Source organism: Gracilinanus agilis, chromosome 3 (assembly GCF_016433145.1).
Source record: "Gracilinanus agilis isolate LMUSP501 chromosome 3, AgileGrace, whole genome shotgun sequence".
Classification (NCBI taxonomy): domain Eukaryota; kingdom Metazoa; phylum Chordata; class Mammalia; order Didelphimorphia; family Didelphidae; genus Gracilinanus; species Gracilinanus agilis.
Genome location: NC_058132.1, coordinates 103,233,986 through 103,249,144, shown reverse-complemented (window position 1 = coordinate 103,249,144; position 15,159 = coordinate 103,233,986).

The following is a 15,159-nucleotide window of genomic DNA, read 5'->3' as shown; positions in this document are numbered from 1 at the left end:
TCTCTCCATCCCTCCTTCTCTCCCTCTCTCCCTTTCTTTCTTTCTTTCTTTCTTTCTTTCTTTCTTTCTTTCTTTCTTTCTTTCTTTCTTTCTTTCTTCCTTCCTTCCTTCCTTTAATTCTCACTTTAACTATTTTTCCTCTCCTTTTTCCTCTTCCTGACCTAATGTATGATTCCATTTGTGTAAGCAATTCCCATTGAGGACCTTTTTCTACCTGGGCAAATTATTACTTGCTCTGAAGTTTATAATCTTAAAGAATGACCTGGGGAACTGAGAAGTTAAGTGAACTGCCTGGGGTGACACAGGCATGATGGGATTCAATTGTTCCTCAATCACAATCAACTCTAAAGTACAGAGGGTAGAGGGATTAGAGCTGTGAGGAAGAGGAGACATGGACCTAGATACATGGTATGGACATTAGAATCTAATGATTCTACATGAAGAGAATAGAGGGCTGTGAGATAAATAGAGGATTTGCAAGAAAAGAAATGTAGGTCATACCCTTCTGTTCTAGGGCACAAAGGGCACTCCATTAGGATCAGGTTTATCACTATATAGAGAAGTTGCTTACCTTCTTTGTGCCTGTTTCCCACAGTAACACAGAGATGCAATAATGAGACCTGCATTTGTTTAACTCCAGGGGTGAGGATAAGTGCCTGATAAATTAAGAGATGTAAGAGCATTTTGAAACATTCCGAAGTATGTCTCAGAGACAGCAGAACATGAACCCAGGTCTTTTTGATTCCAGCTCTCCATCCATTTGGCCCTTCTCATGTAACCTTTCTAATCATCAGTGTTCTCATAAGCAAAGTGGAGGTGATAATGCCAGCATTCTCTTTTTTTCATGAAATTATAGCATGGAATGGGGCAGAGAGGTTGTGCAGTGGTTAGAGTACAGAGTTTGAAGTTAGAAAGAGTCATTTTTCTAATTTTAGGTTTAGCCTCAGAGACTAGCTCTATGACCCTGGTCAAGTCATTTCATCCTATTTGTCTTGGTTTCCTGATCTGTAAAATGAGCTGGAGAAGGAAATGAAAAATCACTTCAGTGTCTTTTGCCAAAAAAAAAAAAAAACAAAAAACAAAAAAACAAATGGGGTTATGGAGAATTGGACAAGACTAAAAAAAGACTGAACAGAACTAGCACAGGACACATAAGTCTCTCATCTAGAACTTGGACATCCAAGGAGATGGTGTTTCTATGCCAAGAGAGTTTGGATTCTCCTCCGAACAATTTTGCCTTGTGATCTTCAGCCAACTTCAACCTTCCCAGCCCTCCCACACGTACAAGATCCTACTGCTGTGAATGTCCATATCCTGGGCTTACCTTTTCCTCACTACTCTCATTGAGTAACACTCCACTGTCCCATAGGGCATCCCAGACCTTTAAGGTTTACAAAGCATTTTACACATTTTATCTTAGTCAAACCCCACAATAACTGTGAAGTAGGTAATAATAATAAAAAAAAGATATTGTCCCCATTTTATAAATGAGGAAAATAAAAATTAGAACTTTAAAGAATCCCCCCACAATCAACTAGCTAGTAAATGTTAGAGACAGGATTCAAAATCATTTCTCCCCTAATTCCCCATTATAGTACTATTTTTTTTTTTACTGTGCATCATGGTGCCTTTAACTAATGTTACTACCCCTGCTTGTTATTCTTACTACCACCTCCACTGCTATCATGGACAAAAATATGATACAGAGGAGTATCTTTGGAATGAAGATCTGGGTTTTGGTGCACCAGAGACATATACTATTTGGGTGACCATAGGCAAGTCATTTATTATCTCAACATACTAGGAAATAATCTGTCTTTAAGTGTCAGGAAACATGCAATCTTCATCAGTGAAGGGAATTTCCATGCCAGAAATTCCCTAAACTTGTGAAATTATAGATGTAGAAGAGACAGAAAGCATTTTGTAACTTAGAATGGATACTTGGGAAGGGAGGTGAGGCAGAGAAATAACAAACGTGACTGTGACTCTGTTCCTGCTCTCAGGGAGCTTACAAGAGATATGAAATATTCACAACGTGAGGAACATGGAAATATGTATTGTATGATTACAGATATAACCTGTATCATATTAGCTGCCTTCTTGGGAAGGGGGAAAGGTGAGTGGGAGGGAGAGAATATGGATTGCAAAATGTCAGAAAACAATTACTATTATTTTAGACCCTTACCTTTCATCTTAGAAGCAATACTATGTATTGGTTCTAAGGCAGAGGAGCAGTAAGAACTAGGCAATGGGGGTTAAGTGACTTGCCCAGGGACACACAGCTAGGAAGTGTCTGAGGCCAGATTTGAACCTAGGACTTCCCTTCTCTAGACCTGGCTCTCAATCCACTGAGCTACCCAGCTGCCCCCTCCAAAAACAATTATTAAAAAATATATTGATGTGTAATCTGGGGGCAGGGGAGACATATACTAGCCAGATACATATGGTACAAACTGAAATCTGATGATTTTTATAAGAGGAACACAGGGAACTTATGAGATAATTAGAGAATCTGCTGGAGACTCAACAGAGATTACCCTCTCATTCCTTGTCAAGCAGAGCAGTGTAGAAGAATTGGGGCTTGGTCAGGGCAGGAGACTAGCCCTTTAATCCCTGCTGTAACTTTTTAAGAAAGTCGTTTATCTTCTCTGTGCCTCAATTCTTCACTATACAATAGAGATCATAGAATATCTGGACTATTTGCCTCCAAGGGAGAATGTGAATTTCAAATGAATTACTAGATATGAAAGCATTTTTATTTTTTAATTTTTTGCATTCATTTTTAAATATTTTTCCATGTTTACATGATTCATTTTCTTTCCCTCCCTTTTTCCCGCCTCCCTCCCAGAGCCGACAAGCAATTCCATTGGGTTGTACAAATGTTATCACTCAATACCTATTTCCATATTATTCATTTTTCCTATAGAGCTATCTGAAAGCATTTTTTTAAAAACATTCACAAGTACTAAGTAGTTGTCTACAGGGCAGGCAAGTGACACAGTAAATAGAGTGCTGAGCCTGGAAACAAGAAGATTCGTCTTCCTGAGTTCAAAACTAACCTCAAGTACTAGCCGTGCGACCCTGGGCAAGTCATTTAACCCTGTTTGCCTCAGTTTTCTCATATGTAAAATGTACTGGAGAAGGAAATGGCAATCCACTACAGTATCTTTGCCAAGAAAAACCTCAAATGGGATCAGAAAGAGTCCATCACAACTGAACGACAACAGAAATTGTCTAGTGTGGTTATTATTAGGCTATTAAACCACATTAATTTGTGGCAAACATTTTAGCAAGATGGAAGAGAGGCCTGAGTTCAAAACTCCATGCTTCTCTTCAAACTCTCTGAATCTCAGTTGTCTCATCTATGAAATAAGGAAGTCGAATCACTGTTTCCTTCTAGCTATAAATCCACTGATAAATCACGTCACTTATGTGAGCTCTTGTTTCTTCTTTGTGCAAAGAAGGGTTTGGGCCAAGGACTTTTCCAGCTACGTTTCCTATCCACAGAAACAATGTGAGAAAATCTTGCCTCCTCTCCTATTGTGAAAATTTTATAGATTGTATTCAGTATATGTCGTTTGGAAAAAATTCTCTGTCAAGAGTACATGAAACTGATGTTATATGAAACAATGATGTAGTGCTTTCAAAGGTTCTTTTGGAAGTTTCCATTTTTAAAAAGTTCTTACACTTGTTCAATTCCGATAAGGAATATTTCTTCAAATAAACATATTTCCTAATTAAAACCTGCTCGTTGAAGACCTAAATTGCCTTGCCCTTAATCTGTTCCCTTGTTTTGTATTATATTCTAGAATCAATAATACACATGGAAATGGGACTTAAAAATATATAGATGTATACATATGTATATACATATATAACATATATATGTATATCTGTATGCATACAGTTTAAGGGGTATTAAGAATAAATCTTCCTGCATAATAAACTTGCCCTTAGTGCAGAGATAAGAATTGTGTTCTCTGTAATTGGGATTATACTTTCATTGTGCTTTCAAAGTTAAGTCACCAAATGCTGATATTCAGATGCCTTGCTAAAAGAGACTAGGAAGGGGAGGAATCACTGCTGGCATTCTGATCTAGAGTTCTCAGAGGGATGCCACAGGGAAGTCATTTCTTCGGAGTCACTTAGTAATTTCATCAGTGGGGGGTCCCCTTACAAACAGTGTCCCTGTGTCATAAACTGCAATTTGGGGACATTTCAAGGGTCCCAAGTGCTTTATGTCAGGTATCCATAGGTAGATGTATAAGTGCAGCATTCTGATGGGAAGTAGACTCACAATTTAAAATATTTCCAATATAAGAAACCAGGAAGTTTATGAATAATAACGGGCTGTGCTGGTTTTCATTTGTTCTGTTCAAAGTTCATTTGTGGTAGAGTGGAAGGACCATTGGACCTGGAGTAAGCAAAGTCCCGGGTACAAATCCTGTCTTCTGCACTTACTCACAATGTGTCTAGGGGCAAATCATATATGTTTTCTGAGCCTCAGTTTCCTCATCTGTAATATTATTTTATTAATATTAATAATATAATAACTATTATAATAATAATTGCAAATAGAATACTGTTTTAGGGTTTAAATATACTTACCTCCCAACATCCTGGTAAGTTAGGTAGTTAGGCAGGCTTGGAGAGGTTATTTAATTCATCCAAGGTCACATAGCTAGTAAGTATCTCAGTTAGAACACTGTATTTATTATGCTTTCAGTCATCGTTCTCAACCTCATCTTATCTTCATCATCAGTCTTGCCCTTCTCCCCTGTTAAAACTCCTCCTTATCAATGCAAGCCTATAACTGGTTTGTAAATTATCTGTTCAGAAAATTGTTTGGGGGCAATGAGAGAGAGAGACACCTTCCTGGTGTCAGGAAGGCTTGAGTTCATTAACTAGCTATGTAATCTTGGGCAAGTACTTAACCTCTGTTGCCTCAGTTTTCAAATCTGTAAAATGAAATTAATACCTACACACACACACACACACACACACACACACACACACCCTTGTTATGAGCACTTTGTAAAGTGCTTCGGATAGTACCCAGTATATAGTAAATGCTATTTAACTATTAGTGGCTATTATCACTTATCCATAATCATAGAGTTAGTATTTGTCAGAAACAAGACATAGTCTTCCTCACTATAAGGTCAGTAACTTCATTTTGTCTCAAAATAACGGGTTTGCTCAATGATCTGAAAGGTCCTGTCTAGTTCTGACATTAGGATCAAAGAATCTTAAATTTAGAATTGGAAGGGACCTCAAATTCTGGTCTACCTTGCTAGAATATTTGTGAAGAGATCTCTTTAGAGAGGATTTTGGAGTGGATTAAAAGGAAACAGAATTGAGCACCCTAGAACTAGAAGAGATCAACTTGTTCAACCTCCTAAGTTTAATAGTAACTGATAACTGAAAAACTAGAGTGTGTAACAATTGATCTATATTTCATTTGAAGTCTCCTTTATTCTCCGGTGAAGTAGATACTACAGAATCTAGATACAATTTCCTCTTTAAGGGAACTCCTTTTGTGAAAATTCCTTTCGCCTTTGCAGATCAATAACTGAGGAGTAACATCTTAAAGTTTTCTGAGGCACTGAAAGATTTCCGAGGCACTGAAATATCATGACACTTGCCCATGGTCATCCAGCTGATATATCAGAGGAGGGATTTGAACACAAGTCTTCTGGGAGTTAAAGGCAGTATTCTATCCACCACTTCATGAAATTGAGGTTCAGAGAAAAGGAGTGACTCAACAAAATTCAAGGGACTAGTTAGTGGCAGCGCCCTGTCTACATTTCAGGTCTTCTGACTCCATTGCTCCTCCCACAGCACGATGTCCCCTGCTGGACAAGTATTCTAGATCAAAACATGAGGGGAGGGGGAGAAGGGGCGCTGAATGCCCACATTTGTTATTAATTTAAATTTAATTTAAAATTTTTAAAAATTGTTGCTGGTTGTTATCATGACTCAGGGACTGTTACCATGGTTTGCTAAGAGATGATGCTGATCCCAGGAAGGCCACATGTCTTTGGGCATCTCACACAGAGCCCGCCTTGAGGATGGAATCAAAGTTCCCAGCTGTTAATTACATCTGGCAAGGATGCAGCAACAGCAGTGGCAGCAGGGACTGGGTGTAAGACTGCCCCCCAAAATGTTATAAAGTGAGGAATAATCGCGGCTTCCTGTGTGTATGTGTGTGGAGGCAGGGAAGGAGGGAGGGAGGGGGAGAGAGAGAGAGAGAGAGAGAGAGAGAGAGAGAGAGAGAGAGAGAGCAAGAGCGAGCTGCTGGTAGTGTTCCGCTCAGACATGGGAGATTAAAACCATCACCTGGGCTCCGACTAACTCCCCCTCCGCCGCCTCAGTGGTGCAGACCCGTTTAGAATGCATGTGCCTTTCTCTTTCCAAAGCATTGTAGGATTGGCTCCCGCCTTCCATTCATGTAACCTGCGTGTGTGAGTGTGTGTGTGAGTGTGTGTGTGTGTTGCTAGCTCGCCCTCTCTGTGTATGTGTGTAAGAGAGAGACTGGGGGAGGGAGGGGAAGAAGAGAAGGGAAGCTATTAAAAAAAATATACCCCAAGCCCAAGCCTGAGGATTGCAGCTGTTTAATGTGGGCCAGCAGTCCTACCAGGAACACTTCGCCTGGAGAAACCTGGACCGGCCTTTCGGGTGTGTGTCTGTGAGAGCCAGGGCTTTTCTTCTTTTTTCCTCGCGCCCCTCTTGTTATTGTGGAGCCTGCCTGAGAGGATGAGAGCCCGGACCTCCCTGTAGTTGCCCAGTTTGGGATCCTGGAGAGAAGGAGCCAATACGTCTCGGAGAAGAGTGGCTTTATTTATACAGAAGAAAAACGCACAATTTAATTTTTCCTTCCTTTGCCTTTTGCCCCGGGGAGCCTGCAGACACGGTAAGCCGGCTGGGCTACGGTATATATGGAAAAGTGGCTTTTGTATCCCCGCGACTCTGCTCCGTCTCCCCATCAAGCTCTCCCCTTCCCCTGCGCTCCTAAATCGGGGACGGACCCGGCGGGTGCTGGGCTCTCGGGCAGATCTTGAATATGGATCTGCCCACCACCACCACCACCACCACCACCACCACCACCACCTCCCCCCTCTCCATCCCCTCCCCACACCTTTTTATGCAGCAAGGCACTTAAGGAGAAGCTAACCCTCCTCGCTGGCGCCTGCAATCAGAGGCTCTCGGGCGGCGGTGTTGCTACCGCCGCCACTGCCGCTGCCGCTGCTGCTGCTGCTGCTGCTAGCGGCGGCGGCGGCAGGCAGCAGCGGCAAGGAAAGGGGCTGCTTCCCTCTCGGGCTGTGGAAGGTTCTTTCCAGAGAAAACGAGCCAGCCAGTTAGACTCCCTTCACCGCAGCCTCGGCTCCTTGCACACACACAGTTGGAGCAGTGTTCGGAATGGGTTCTGGGCTCTCGGCGGCTGTGGCATAGCTAGGTGGCGGTGCTGGGAGGAAGCATCCAGGAGGCGATCGCAGCAGCCCGGGTCCGGAGGAGCCGGGCAGCTTGCGGGAAGAGTCAAGGAGGAGGGTGGGGGCTGGGGAGAGCAAGCTCTGCGCACAGTTCCAATGCCTTTTAGGGGCTCCTCGGGGGGAGTGGGGGCGGCTGAGGGGAAAAGGAGACGGCGTGTAAAGGAGTCGGTCCAGGCTCACTTCCCCTGGAGCTCCGCGTCTCCTCCCAAAGCGAAGCTCCTGAGTCCGCGGCGCATTCCTGCCCGCCTGGCCGCCGCCTGGGGACATAGCTCTAGCTCTCTCTCTCCCTCTCCCTGCCTCGGGAGAGAGCGAGTGAGCTGCGGGTGGAGACGCAGCAGGGAGAGAGGCAAGAAATGGGCTCCCAGCAGTGCAGCCAGATCAATGATTACCAGCCTTCCTTCTTGCGATTTCTGTGTGATCATGAAACAGCTTTGGAGGACGAAGGGGAAAGGCAGAAGGAGAGAGAAGCCGGGTGTGGGGGTTGGAATCCCCAATTGCATTCTCCTTCCGAATGAAACCCATCAGCTCTCGGCCCCATCCTCTCCTCTTACTCTGGCACCTAGCCTGTTTACACTGGGATGTCTATGTTAAAAGTCCGGGTTGGATTCTTGGGCTTTTTTTGTGGGGTCTCGAATGAGCTTTAATCCCCCCACCCCCACCCCCTTTAGCTTTAGAAAATGTGCTCTTGGTCGAAACGCGATAATCCTGCCTCAATTATTTTCTTGACGCTTCAAAAATGCAGCCTATATAAATTGGGAAACAGCGACTCAGAGTGCACTTGGCTAAGCCTGGAATGTTGGTTCTGTAGATATACTTAGGGAGAAATCTGGAAGCACTTGAATGCGAATTCACGAAATTCAACTAGTGAGTGGTCCATTATGTGGTGGGCTTATCTCCTTCCCCTCGGAGCCCCTAGTTACTTCCCTACTCCACCACCTCCCTCCCCTTTGGGTGCTGTTAGAAAGTACTGGAAATTGAACTGCGTTGAGATCCAACTTTGAAAATTGGCTCCTCTCTTAGGGCAAGACTTTTAGGAGATTTCTTAAATGGCTTCATGCTGACATAGGTATTACGACTCGATACTTGGATGGGTCTAAAACTATTTTCAGCCACCTCCTAAGTAAATAACTCCCAATGTGGAAACCCCTATCAACATCCACTTACCCCCTCAACGAAGAGATCATTGCCCTATAGATATATAAAAAGGTAGAGGTGTAGGAGGTATTGGGGAGGGTGTGTGGGGAGTGCACGCACACACACACACACACGTGTGCTACACCCAAACTCTTACATGCTGAATAGATAGGAATTATGTAAGCTTCATCCCTGATCAACAGAAATATTCAAACCCCTATTTGAAATTAAACCCTTTGGGGGGTGTTCCCTCCTTAATTTAAATCAAAGAGAAATTCATAACCTTACCTTTTGTCACACAATTAGAAGTGCATTTAAGGAAGAAAGGTTGTCACTCCACAGGACCTGGTCCTGAGAATAGGAATTTGAAACTGATACTGCCCATAGAACAGCCTTCTATGAACTGGGCCTTGCAAGGCTCTTAGATCACTTTACTAAAAGATTGGAGTTGGGAGGTATGTGAATCATGCTTGGAGGGGTAGAAGGAAAGGACAGGGGAGGGAAGGGATCAAAACTCCATGTTTTAAAGGGATCACTTTGGAAATTGGCAGTATTCTGGAAATTTGGGGAGTTTGGGCTCTGCGATAGAAATAAAAAATAAAGAAATCAGAGAAGCCAGAGCATCCTGCTCCTTCCCGAAATCTCATCACTTTCCTTTCCCATCTTTTCTTGAACTCAAATGTACTTCTCCTGTTCTGAAACTATCCCTAATACTTGGTCACAAGCAGAAGTACCTATACTCCAAATAAGCAACTGGATTTATCCTTAATACTTGGCTCTGAGAAGTAGGTATGGCCATATGTGCCCAAGTCTTCCCTTGGCACAGCCAGTCTCTATTAGGCAATCCTAACAATTTCCTGACTAATTGGGGGAATAGAAGATGAGGGCAGGACTCGAATGACCCTCACCTTCTCTTCTACTGACCCACAATTTCCTTCAACTTAATTTATTCCACTGGTGCTTACTGATCCAGCTGTCTCACCTTTGGTATCTCTCTGCAAGCACTTTTTTAGGCTTGGATAGAAAATTCACAGTAGTGCAGTATTTTTTGTTTTGCCTTCCCCACCCCCCACCCCCAGTAGAGGGATAAGCTTCTCCATCCATATAGTATCTTGCAGGACACTTAAGTCTGGATAACAGTAATCCTAAATGTTCCTCTCCTTCCCCCCCTCTCCCTCAAGCCTGTAAAAGGTGCCATTCCTATTTTGGCTTTCTCTCAGCTTTGGACTGCCTGAAACTCCTTCCTTTCTCGGCTACTCCCACCTCCAACCTTTAGATCCTAGATCCATCTTAGTCTATTACATGGTGTAGGATAAATCCTTGCTCACTCTCCTGTTCTGGGCCATTAGGATTTCCTGCTGCTGCCATGATCCTTAACAATGCAATTCAGAAGCCAGTACTTATGCATGAGAAATCACTAGGTGCTCTAAGGGCATTGACCTTGCTTTAAGGATCTCCTAATAGGAGATCTTGGACTTTCCTTGGCTTCCACCCACCCACCTAACCGCCTAGCATCTCTACTGCTGAGACCCCAGGGATGTCTGCTCAAAGTCTATTTATCTGCGTTGGGGAGATTAGATTTGCTGGAAGAGGGTAGGGAGGGAATTGGGCCTGGAGAGAGGGAGATAGGAGCATCTAGGGAGGGAAGCTGTGACTTCCATGGAGGGTGGGGAACTCACCCAGCAACCTGTTTCTCCCAGGGCTCTGAGGGGCAGAGGTAGGGGAACCCCATAGGAGGAAGAAAAAGAGTGCTGGCATGTTAGCAGCTTTATCCCATCTCTCTCTCTCTCTCTCTCTCTCTCTCTCTCTCTCTCTCTCTCCCCACCCTCCTCCCTTTTCTTCTCTCTTCCTCCCCTAGTCTTTTTCATTTTTTCCCCTCCTGGGGGCACCCCTATCTGGCTCACTGTCTCTGCCCGCCTGCCTGCCTGCCGGCCTGGCTGGCTGGCAGGCTGGCTGGCTGGCTGGCTGTTGACTTCCATCTCCCCAAGCCTCTGTATGTCTGAGTTCCCCTCTCTGTACAGTCGTCTGGTTGGGATCCGCTGTTTGCTTGCTTGCTTTTTCACTAATCGGTCAGCAGTTGGCTTCCGTTTCGAGCTGGGGGTTGGGGTGGTGGAGCGACAGTGGAGGGGAGGTGGGTGGAGCTTTGGGTTAAAAAGCCGGGAACCCAAAGGGAAGAAGCCGAATCGAGATTCCTCTGCGGTGGTGAGACTGGTCCCAGGACACTCCTCCCACTTTCCTGGGTCTGAGCTCTGCCCCACCTTCGGAGATTTAACCCCTGCTTGAACCAGACCTGCATTCCCACCCCCCACCCCCCAACTTTGTTCCCTTCAACCCTCAGACAACTTAGGGGAGAGTGTTTTCGCAGATGGGGATGCTAACACGTTGCGTCTAAAATGTGTCTGTGCAGTTGTTGTTTCTCCTTTGGGTGGTTGTGGGTGTTAGGAAGAGAGGAAGAGGACAGGGACGAGAGGAGTAGAATATTGCCTTCTTTCCGGATGCCTGGGACAGTTACTTTCTTTTTCCTGGGAAGAAAGAAAGAATTGAGAAAGGGCGATCTCTTTTCTGATGACAGAAAGGGAGTTGAAATATCTGTCGAGTATATGGAGTTACCTGCTTTGAGTTTGTTCTCTGGTTTCCTGAGGGTGAGAACAGACAAATGTGGCTGTAAAATTTTAAGGTAGAACAAGAATTAGTGATTTTTCTAAAAAATCATTTAAAATGCTTTTAGGAAAAAATATTAATTGAGGGAAATATTCATGTTGAAAAATATTTACCTTGAAGCAGTCGGGGGCCATATCATTGTCTCTATATTTGTATGTGGCCAGGGGAGGGGGATCAGTGTTAAGAGAGCTTTGACAGTTGTATATACTCTCTTATAGCTATAGAAAGCCCCTACCCCCTCTTTGTAATAAGGGGTAGATGAAGACAAAGATGGACAGGGAGGCACAAGTTCTAGGTTCAAATCTACCTCTGACATTTGACTGGACACAGAACTTTATGACTTGGTGCCTCAATTTCCTTTTTCTGTATAATGGGGAAAATGTTTGCACTACCTCCCTGTGACAGGGTTAGTGAGAGGAACACATTTTGTCAACTGTAAAGGGCTGTATAGATCTTTACAATAGTTAACATTTGTGTAGTGTTTTAAGGTTTTTGAGGTTCTTTGCATGTTATCTTATTCGATCCTCATATCATTTCTGTGAAGTAAGCGCAAGTGTTATCTTCATCCTACCTAGAAGGAAACCCACTGAATGAAGTGAAATAACATGTCTGAGGTCATGAAGTTAGGCTTCCTGAGTCCAAGTCTAGCTCTCTCCACCAGGCTGCCTGGCTCTCCTTCCATAAGATATATTTCAGTATTCTAAGGACCAGGGTTTCATCCTTGTGGGTACTCCCTTCCCACTTCCAGTGGGATTCAGATTGCTTTCCCCTTCATGTCTTATTGGACAGTCCTCATAAGTTGCTGCAGCTGCCAAATTCATCACCTGGGGACCAAATGTCTAATGAGCCTCTAGGCACTTTTAGGTAGTTCCTTAGAGGATAAATACAGAGAATATTTTAGGCCTAAACTAGATGCCTCTCCAAGATGGTAGAATCCATCAGAGCTTTTGGCCCACTAGTAGTCCCCGAAGATGACTTAATAAAGGGCATACAGCGTGTGCAAGGTATGTATACTTATACATATGAGTTCCTGTCTCTAAATCTGTGATAAAGCGGTAAGGTAGTACAGTAGGAAGAGCACTGGTAATGGAATTGAACAATGGTAGATTCATATCCTGATTCTGGTGCTTTCTGCCTTTATTTTCATGGTCTAATCACTTAGCCTCTTGGAGCCTAAGTCTCTTCATCTGTAAAATGAAGAAGTTGCACTAGAAGACTTTTGATATTCCTTCCAGCTCTAGATCCTATGAACTTATGACCGTAAAAGTTTATCCATGTTGGGAATTCCCAGTGTGTAAAGTTCTTCTACACACAGATCAGTAATCTATAACCCGAGGGCTTTTGGAGAGTCACCCGAGGCATTAAAAAGTTAAATGACTTCCCCAGAGTCCCAGGGCTAGCACATGTTTGGGGGAGGATTTGAACTCAAGTCTTTTTTGTCTTCAAGGTCAACCCTCTATCCCATTTGCAGGTGGTACGTATTAACATTATAATATTAGCAATAAACTATTATCTCAGTGACCTTTTGATGGCCTCCCACACACACACCTCTAATACTTGTGGTGGGAGGGTAATTTGGTGGGTTTGAAGGGTTGTTTTATTAGAGGCGTATAGCTCAAGGCGTACTGTGCTCTATTTTCTTAGATCCTCATGATTAGCATCAGGTTCTTAGTGCCTCATTTCCAACCCCTGGAGAGCACAGTATTTCCCTGAGGGCTACCAAGTTCCTTCTCCCTAAGTCATGGTGTGACATGAGGCAGTCATCAAAAGAAACCACTGCCTTGCCTCCTAAGTCTGTTTACAAACAAAACTGGGTTGGATGCTTAGAATTTTTAGAAAAGGTTCCCTTTGCTCCTCTGCAGAAGTACTTTGGTACTTCCAGTTTGGTTAGAATTTCCGCTCTGCCGATTCCTTTCCAGACAGAGTCACCTCCAGGCTCTGGAGCATAGCTGTCATTTTATGTAAGCCAAGTTCCAGATTCAGAGATACCCATTTTGTGTGAGATAATTGAGAACCTCAGGAGCTGCTGGAGGCCCAGGTCACTGCAATGCACAGGCCAGCGCAGTCCTTCAACCTTCTGAAGGCAACAAGAAAATAGCAGCCTTTCCTAAAGACCCTTCTACTTAAAAACAGTGATCCACAGTCCCCGGTTGTTTCCAAACTGCCTTAGAGTGAGTGAAGTAGTGCTTTCCTTATAATCTGGGGAAGTGGGAAGTATAATATTGGTATCAGGGAAATTTGAGAGTCATTGGATCTTAGAGATCAGCTAGGCCTTCTACCTTTTTTATTTTTTAATTAAGGAAGTCCAGAGAGATGAAAGAAACTTGCCCTGGATTATAAAATAGGAGCCCAGCATCCCGATGCTCAAGTTTCGTGGGTTCAGCTTGAGTCCATCTCCATATTGCTTTGGCCTCAGTTTCCCCATCTTTGAAATGAAAGGGTTAGCTGAGGTTATCTCTGAGATCCTTTCTGGCTCTACCCTTTCATGATCCTGGAGTCTATGACCTAGTTTTTATTTTCTTTTTTGTTATTAATATTACTAAAACGTTTTTAATATTGTCAGCAAGTCAAAAGAACTTTATTAAGCACTTAACTATATACCAGTTACTGTGATAAGCAATGGGAACACAAATATAAGCAGGCTGAAAGATGGTTCCCAACCTCAAGATTACATTCTACTGGGGGAAGCAATCACATAGAAGGAAAAAGGAAAGACGAGAGGGAAGAATGAAGTTGGAGGGAGTGAAATGGAGAGTTGGGAACATCTTGGACAATGTTAGAAGTAAAGCCTGGAGACAAAGAAAGAGCTGGGTGGCCTAAGCAACCTTCTTAAAATGGATCTTTTGAAGGACTTTGCCTTTTTTAGAGGGAGTGACCTCAAAGGTAGGGGGTATTTTCAAATGTGTGAAAGTTCAGGGGTACAGGGAGCTTCCCGGATACAAAGATTTCTGAGGAATTCAAGAGAATCTGAAAATGAAGAATATAACTAGTTTCCTTTGTAATCCTACAAATTTCATTTTTGCATTTAAAACACCTTTCAGAGAAAGGGTACATAGATTTCATTGGAAGGTCAACGGGCTCCATGACCCCAGAAAGGTTGAAAGTTCCAATTCTCAGCCCTCCTTCCCCTCTCATTCCACCATACATTGTCACTCCATGATTCCTTCTCAGGCTGGTGGCTGTTTTGCCCACAGATATGCCTTCTCCCAGGGCAAGCTTAGTAAATACTTTTCTCCCTCCCACACCCATTTCTACCATAAATCTCAAAGTGAAACAATAGAACAATAGGTTTGAAATCTCCATCCTTGGGGACTTGGGTCCAAGAGCCTAAAAGGTGTAAATCAACGTCAATTCAGATTTAAAGACTGAGTGTTACCTTCCCAGTTACATGGTCTATCAGTGGAGCTCATTGTAACTAAAAGCCAAAATACTCTGTCTCCACTGTGAACTGACAGATTGGCATATCTAGGCACTTTGACAGCCATGCATGCGCCACTGGCCAGGAAACTGGGATGCAAGAACCTCCAACCAATAGATTTTCAGGAGGGAAGGTTTCTAATGTGATATTTTCAGTCTTTGTACATGCACAAATATACAGATGTGTATGTATATACATAGAGAGAGAGAAGAGAGATGGAAGGAAGACAGAGTGAGAGAAGAGAAGGAGCAAAAGAGAAGAGAGGGGGAGAGAGAAGAGTGAAGGAAAAGGGAAGGGAGAGAAGAAGGGAGATGGAGGAAAGACAGTGAAGGAGAGAAAAGAGGAGGGAGGGAGAGAAAGAGAAGAGAGAGAAGGAGAAATAGGAGAGGAAAGAGAAAAGAAGGGGGAGAGAAGGAGAAAGGGAAGGAGAGAAGGAGGGAGATGGAGGAAAGACAG